Below are 9099 nucleotides of genomic sequence, written 5' to 3'. Positions count from 1 at the left end.
AACTTTGAATGTGATTCCAAAGTTTGTACCATTCAAAGTGTACCTATTTATAAAAATGTACGTACCTACATTTATTCAGTACAAAACAACGTACAAAAACTGCGGATCGTCACCTCTAGACAGGGTTTATATTTGAATGTTTTACTACCGGGCTTGTCGCTGTGTTTTTATGTATTATTAAGAGTTAAATATGTTTTCCGATAGTTTTTTGAGATTCATTAGTGAAATCAAACAGTAAAAATATCATTCTTTTTCTCTGTTTTGTAAATTAAGTTCAAATTCAACGTAAGCGCAAACAACGCTTTCTGAAAAAAACACTAAAATCAATCGTATTTTATATTGTTTTTAGGCATGTACTTATTAGAAACAAAACTTGTTCCAGTTTCAAATCTTAATCGATTTTAGCTCTTGAACACAAAATGCAAATATCTAAATCGTGGCTACGCAGTTCTTGAAATATAGCTTTGGTACTAAGACGATTAAATATATTGCGATCTTACAATTAAACAAACAATTATCTTTGATGCATGTTTTCTTTGTCAAACTGTCGATCAGGCATACATAAATAAATACTTCTGATGATTATCAGTGACATACACGTGTGATGGTTATCATTTACATACACTTGTGGTGATTATCAGTTACATACACTTGTGATGATTATCAGTTACATACACTTGTGATGATTATCAGAAATGATTATCAGTTACATACACTTGCGATGATTATAAGTTACATACACTTGTGATGAATATCGGTTACATATATACTTGTAATGGTTATCAGTTACATACACTTGTGATAATTATCAGTAACATAAACATGCGATGATAATCAATGGCATATAATTGCGATGAATATCAGGTACATATACTTGTGATAAAAATCAGTTACATATACTTGTAATGAATAGCATTTACATATACTTGTGATGAATATCAGATACATCAACGTGTGATGATTATCAGTTCGACATAATTGTGATTATGATCAGTAACATATACTTGAGATGATTATCAGATACTTACACTTGTGATGACTATCAGTTACATATACGTGTGAAGATAATCAGTTACATACACTTGTGACGATAATCAGTTACATACACTTGTAATGATTATCAGTTACATTCACTTGTGATGATTATCAGTTACATACACTTGCGATGATTATCAGTTACAAATACTTGTGATGATTATCAGTTACATATACTTGTAATAATTTTCAGTTACATACACTTGTGATGATTATCAGTTACATACACTTGTGATGATTATCTGTTACATAAATTTGTGACCGTTATCAGTAACATATACTTGTGATGATTATCAGTTACATAAACTTGTGATGGTTATCGGTTACAAACACTTGTGATGATTATCTGTTACATACATTTGTCACCGTTATTTGTAACATATACTTGTGCTGATTATCAGTTACATATATACTTGCGATGATTATCAGTTACATACACTTGTAATGATTATCAGTTACATATCCTTGTGATGATTATCAGTTACATACTCACTTGCGATGATTATCAGTTACATACACTTGTGATGATTATCAGTTACTTACATTTGTGACCGTTATCAGTTTCATACACTTGTAATGATTATCAGTTACACATACTTGTAATGATTATCAGTTACACATACTTGTGATGATTATCAGTAACATAAACTTGTGATGATTATCAGTTACATATCCTTGTGATGATTATCAGTTACATACTCACTTGCGATGATTATCAGTTACATACACTTGTGATGATTATCAGTTACTTACATTTGTGACCGTTATCAGTTTCATACACTTGTGATGATTATCAGTTACACATACTTGTGATGATTATCAGTAACATAAACTTGTGATGATTATCAGTTACATAAACTTATACTTGTGATGATTATCAGTTCCATATACTTGTGATGATTATCAGTTACATATACTTGTATTCATTATCAGTTACATACCCTTGCGATGATTATAAGTTTCCTACACTTGTGGTATCAGTTACATCAACGTGTGATGATTATCAGTTCGACATAATTGTGATTATGATCAGTAACATATACTTGTGATGATTATCAGTTACATACACTTGTGATGACTATTAGTTACATATACGTGTGATGAGTTTCATTTACAAGTGATGATTATCAGTTACATACACTTGTGATGATTAGCAGTAACATACACCTGTGACGACTATCAGTTACATACACTTATAAAGATTATCAGTTACATATACTTGTGGTGATTATCAGTTACATATACTTGTGGTGATTATCAGTTACATACACTTGTGATGATTATCAGTTACATACACTTGTAATGATTATCAGTTACATATACGTGTGATGAGTATCCGTTTAACATATTCTTGTGATGGTTATCAGTAACATATACGTGTGATGATTATCAGTTACATATACGCGTGATTAGTATCTGTGTAACATATACTTGTGATGAGTATCAGTTACTGGTACTTGCAATGATAATTAGTAACATATACTTGTGATGATTATCAGTTACATATACATGTTATGAGTATCCGTGTTACATATACTTGTGATGATTATCAGTTACATATACGTGTGATGATTATCAGTTACATATACGTGTGATGATTATCAGTTACATACACTTGTGATGATTATCAGTTACATATACGTGTGATGATTATCAGTTACATACACGTGTTATGATTATCAGCTACATTTACTTGTGATGATTATTAGATAACACATTAAAGCACTTGAAATTTGTAACAGAATTAACGATCGTATACAATTGGTGTTAGGAAACCATTTACCCTGTCATTATCGTCATCATCATGATTTTGAAATGCCTCATTGAATGTTCAATCGTCATTTCAGCATTCCAACTGGTACGTCATTTGAATGACCTGCATCCAGACTGTATAAAACTTGCACTGACGCAATTGAGTGGTAAAGAGTATTTTCAATAGACGCTTAGAAACAAAGAGAGAGAATATGTGAAAAGAACAAACAAACAAAATATATCCTTACATTTTACATTGTTTAACTTTTGAAGTTTGTGAAAAAAGTTTTCCTAAAAAAATAACATAAACAATAGCCTAAAGATAAATTATCATAGAGCAGAGGTAGAGGCTAGTGATGTATCGATGTCTGAATATAATCGAATATTTGTTTGTTCTATTTTGTTGATGAGCGTACAACATCGGCGATAATCGATAATGATCATCAATAATCGATTTTCATTGAGTTTTAATAATTTACTTAAAGGCCGTAAATCCACTTGATCAATATCATTTGTTAAGGCAAGAGTACCAATGCATGCAATAAGTTGGGCAATTTGGGACATAAAAGATATATTTAAATGCATTAAAAAGATAGTTTATACCAATTGGATTATAGATTGTGATTTTTGCCGCTTATCTAACACTAGTAGATGGCTGTTATATTTGTTTAAATCTGCATGATAAAGACGAAACTCCCTTTACCTCCTGTTGTTGTAAGTCTCTGTAGAGTTCACTGCGAACACAGTTTTGTATATAATCAATCACAGATACTCTACAATAAGTATATGCTTGAGGTTTTACGTTTACTTTTTTACATTTTTAGTTTCAGTTTCTTGTCTATTCCTTTTATTCTTTATATTGTTTAAAATGGCGACAAATGTTTGAAGGTTTGACTGTGATATCCTTAAAGGTTCAACGCCATTAAGGATTAAATAATTCGAAAAATAGTGCGTATATAACTGTGATAAAGTCTCGGATTATGTTTGATAAAGCCCGATAAATGAATAGCGCTTTGCAAACAATACCTTGGTAGTTGCCGGGCCCATTTTTAGATTTTAGACTGGGAAAAGATAGATCTAGAAATTGAACTTGAAAAAATAAAGCTCATGTTTCTTAAATAAATGTGAAGCATTTTAGAATAATATTAATAATTTTGTTTAGTGAAATATCGCCGAATTAATGTGTATTTTTAATTCAAAATATTAAGAATGTGTTATATAAGATTATTTCAGTATATTACCAATGAAATATATCATAGACATTTCCTCTATTATTTGACACAAAATCGTTCGTTAACAGAACTGTAAATTTACATTGTTAGATTTAATTAATTCATATTTCGTTATAATGTTTCAAGTATTACATTTGACCTGGGAGTAAGACTGCATTTGACACAATATCTGGAAATCTGCAATGACAACATAAGAGCCATAATGCCAATATTGGGCGAAAGGGCCATAGATGGAAGACTGCCTAAAAACGGAAAAGGAAAACCATATTTTGATTGGCTTAAATTTGAAAATAAATATTTTAATTAGTCTAAAAATTGTATAATTCTGAACTCATTTAAGTTCAGTTTTTTTGTTGTTGTTTTTTAAACCTGAAGATCTTTTTTAAAGGTTTGAACCTTTTAACGATTAAGAAATGTATGAACACCAAGACAGAGAAAATAAATGAATTCCTTATTAAATGGATGATTTGAAATTGGCTGTGTTGTTTTGTCTCATACTTTCTTATTGACACTCCTCAGCAAAAGAACGGAGCCATTTTAAAACACCAGAGAAATTATTATACTTTGGATGTTGTATATTAAATGTTTGATCTGCATTGAGCGTTCCATGGGGTCGTTTTAATAAAGGATTTTAGACTTATCTCCAGTTATATTTAACCTGTATAAACGGTATAAACGTCACAAATGACAATACATCGATTTTTTACTTCCAAAACTTGATGTTCAAATTCAATGCTGACTAGAGATCAATTAGCTCAAATCTGTAGCAAAATAACTAAACTCTGGCACTTAGATCGATTCAATATACGACTAAAATTGACTAAGATCGTTATTTAAATGTCAATCAGAAGTTTAGCTTTAGCTTTTTCTACTTGGCTTTTCGTGTAGTTTTTAACTTTTAAACTGTTTATGTTTCTCTTGACCATAGACAAGTTCAGCAGTCATGCGACAATGCCGAAGATTTGTGCTTGCAGTGGACAGAACCATCTTATCCCTTACCAAAGCAATATCCAAGGGGACGGTACGTAACATAACGTGTCTTGTTCTCTAGTTCAAACATTAAATATTTTAAAACGATGGCGAAGAAAGTTATGATAAACTCACCTAAGTCACCCTCGATGGCACGATGTTGCGCGGGAGTGTGGTCTTTGCTATGTGGGGGATACCGCAGTAACCGGACAAACCCACTTGGTCGGCTTGGTGACCACTTACCAAACCCAAATGCGCCCATGATATTATTATTCTCAATTATTTGTTTGCTATATGCTCTTACAGTATGACAAACACCTTTAAGGCCAAATTGTTGAGGGTTAACATACACTTCATATGTTTTAATCGACCTCAAACAGTGTTAAGTAAGTGACTACACCACGCCCGCTTCCTTCTTCCCCTCCTTCCCTCAATCCTATCAATGCCATACCCCCCCCCACCGTGTATTTCTCAATCCACTTTTATAAGAAGTTATATTTCTATAATTTTAGCATCCTACCATAAAAATGGCATAATACTCATATTGTACCAGTTATTTTTGAATAGTTCAATCACTTCGTACCAGCAGAAGTGAATAAAACAATTCCTGAAATATATTTTTTCAATTATTTGTACTCATCTTATCCCTGACAATGAAAACAAAGATAGATTTAGTAAAAACAATTAAATTATGGTTAATACTCAATTCTGTGGTTTACTCAATGTTTATGTTATGCATTTCTGTAGCCCAAATGCTTATTTATTTTGTTCAATATTTTCTGCAATAAATACTGGTTAAACCAAACAACGTTAATAATCTGCTAGACATATCGCTAGGATTTATAAATTCACGACCCGATCATTTTTTGAAAACAAATATCAAACGAAAACAAAATTCCTCGTAAAAAATAATCTACCGTAGTTTCACGATACGTTTCGCTTTAGATTATGAAGAAATTATCTTCATTTCGAGAAAGCCCTTTACGACTAAAATGCCCTTTGCTATATGTTTATGTCTAGTGCTTTTGTTGTTAAGAGTCTGATGTTCTGTTGTGTACTTTTAAACAAGAACAAAACAGTTTAGATGCTAGACTTGCATTACAATTGATACGGGAGATAACAACTTAGTAATAAAATTACAAAATAGAGTTGTCGCTGTGCGCCAAAATTATGGTTTTCCATGTTTCCAGTAACCTACCTGTTTCAATGTTATTAGTATATTTGGTTTGTGCCTTCCTAAAATATTTTACAAATTATTGGCGTCAACAATGACGTCCGTTCAATAGATACTGCTGTTGATAATCGAATAATATTGTTCAAGAATAATAAACTTCGAAGAAAAATTAGTAGATTTAGATTTACTATATTTGCATTGGTCGCTAGATATTTCCTTGCAAAATAAGGAGAGTAATTTAAGAACAGCATTACCCTATGCGGCGTCACGTTAGCAATAAGGATATTTTTAGAAAAGTTTACAATAAAAGTGACCTTGACGTCGATTTGTTTAATATCATTTACTGCCCACCACGTACAACATACGAATTATATATCATGGTCCTGAGTCAAATATTTCTTGAGTTTTCAGCCAATAAAGTTTTCTAATTGCTTGAACTTATAATGTTTGACCTATTACTTCTTGGTTCTATTTTACTGGTTAGGTTCAACCTACCAATGAGGTGTCATGATCCTAAATGAAACAGCCCGTTTGTCCCTTTTAACAGTAGCATTGACATTTGTTATTATGTCCCCAAAGACTAAAAGGTTATTTACTTTAAGTGGCTTTTTGTGGTTCAACCGAAAAACGTTTTAGAGTTACTGTGATTTTTAAACTTGGTCGTTCTATTTATTTATTTACTTCTTAACACAGCATTTTGATAACTGTGTACGTATCAACCTTAAATCCGTTTCAAATGCGAAATAAATAACACGAACTTCAGATATCACCGGCACATTTAACTTAGTTTTGGAGAAGGAATAAAATGCATTAAACGGCTTCCATTTCATTTCAACTTGGCGTTTCAGGGACAGGCGACGTGAGAAGGCAATGTTTACATACAGACAGTTACTACAAAGGTAGTAGTTTTTATAAAGATGATAAAAGTATTACATCTGATGGCTGTAATATCAAAGTTACCTCCGTTATATAGTTTCCATGGACACTCTCTCTTATTCTTTAAATATTAACAATGCTACAAGATGATCTAGTTATTTCTTAAAAATAATTAGTTTCAACCTTCAGCTATTATCGATAAAATACAAAAATGGAATTGCAGCTGAATTCAGAAACTATCATACTATCTAGGTATCTACGACCAGTTTTACCCAGACAACGGAAACAACGCCCCTTCATGTAGAACACATCACTCACGTAAGTATTTTGTTCTCATCTCAATTTTGTACAAATCTTTATCCTCATATGCACCTTCATTTTTATGTTTAGACTGTAGGCTTAAGTAACGCAAATCGATATCAGGTATCGTTAGATCTACTTTTTGACATGAGTTGTTAATAAATTAATGCGACTGTGTTACAAAATGGGACGTATTGATAAAAATAGTGCGGACAAAAAACATTATAAAATACGTTCATAAGATTACAAAGTTAATGTGAATTTGAAAGCAAGCAAAAGAATCTCTAATAAATCTTGGTGAAGGAATAAATAATTAAACTAAAATATATCGGGTTTCATTCCATTAACTTTACGCTTGCAATTAACTCCTCATATCTAGGTTTATTAGTCACTGTTAAGAAACTAGCTAATTGTATTATATTTTCATCAATTTACATTACTTATTCTTGATTATGACGGGCACTTATCGCTGACAGTTTGGGTCACTTAAAACAAATGGATGCGATATTTATTGCCTGTAAAAGGAATTGTAATATGAGTAAAAACACGCTTGTACTTACAGTATATTAAGGTTTTCAGAGATTTCATTATATATTGTATTCGTATGATTATGTATGGAACTATGTCCTCTGTTGCACTATTTAAAGGCACATTTTGGCGTGTGCATTTGTTTACATTTACGAAAAAAGAAAAGAGTTACTGGTTGTGTCTGGCCCAATGAACGCCTTATACCGATACAAATCAACAACAATGATAACTTTGTTCAAAAGTATGTTCATATATAAAACTTCTTCTGTAACTGTGGTTCAGTGGTAACAGTCACTTATACATATCAATCCCATCTGTCCACGAAATACGTTATTTTTTTATTCTTTTTTCCGAAATTTTGAGCTTAAGGAAATTCCTTGTAAAACTCATGCATCCTTTTAACCCTATTTTATTTCGTTACAGTTTGGTATAACCTTTCCCGGGTGAGCACAGCAGTTATTGCCGGTGGTAGCACAACCAGCTGCCTTATCGACATTGTATACCATCTTAACTGTAAGTGTATATAACATTTGAACGCTCGTTTAAAGTTGGGGGGTACATGGTGAATTCACAAGCACCAATTCATTAATCAGCTTGACCTATAGCTCCAGGGTGAGGAATCACGTGACTGAATTTGGTTCTCACATAGGTCACCACGGGTCACAAAAATGTAAACAAACAAGTAAGTGACGTTGAGTTCTAAATTATTTTTTGACAGAAAAGATATCAAAATATTTCTTAGCCTATAAAAGACTATGCTATGTTTTGCCTCTACACGTGTGAACTATTTTAGAATTGCTTGTTGGTAAATGATGCAATCCTTGGCCAAAATTTTATCGTTGCATCGTTCTACAAATTCCGTCAAGCTGAAATTTTGGCAAAGGATTGCATCATTAAAGTGCAATCAATTCTAAAATATTCCACACGTGTATAAGCAGAAAATAGCTTAATCTTTTAAAAGGCTAAGACTATTCTCATATCGTATCTGTCAAAAGGGTTATTTAGATGTTAACGTCACAAACTTGTTTGCTTACATAGGTTGTGACCCGTGGAGACCCATGTGAAAACCCAATTAAGTCACGTGATTCTGCACACTGAGCTCGTTAGAAAGGTGTTTAAAGCCAAACATCGTTCTGCCCAAGATTGATTATAAGATTGAATGAAGTTACATGTTGAATAGTTGTTGGTGAAGTATTTTTCTAGTCAATGTCCAATTCATTCAGTATTTACTAA

The 9099-nt window shown here is 32.0% G+C and overlaps 1 long non-coding RNA gene across 1 annotated transcript; it reads left to right on the top strand.

The window, feature by feature from the left end:
• The first annotated feature begins 2881 nt into the window (after nt 1-2881).
• Nucleotides 2882-8332, top strand: LOC128240259 (uncharacterized). Its single transcript, XR_008262104.1, has 5 exons — nt 2882-2954; nt 4948-5040; nt 7011-7061; nt 7291-7356; nt 8290-8332. It is a non-coding gene; the product is annotated as an uncharacterized LOC128240259 (long non-coding RNA).
• Nucleotides 8333-9099: the final 767 nt, after the last annotated feature.

This window comes from Mya arenaria, chromosome 7, assembly GCF_026914265.1.
Source record: "Mya arenaria isolate MELC-2E11 chromosome 7, ASM2691426v1".
Classification (NCBI taxonomy): domain Eukaryota; kingdom Metazoa; phylum Mollusca; class Bivalvia; order Myida; family Myidae; genus Mya; species Mya arenaria.
Note: the sequence above shows the minus strand (reverse complement) of the source record. Positions and strands in the feature narration are given on the sequence as shown.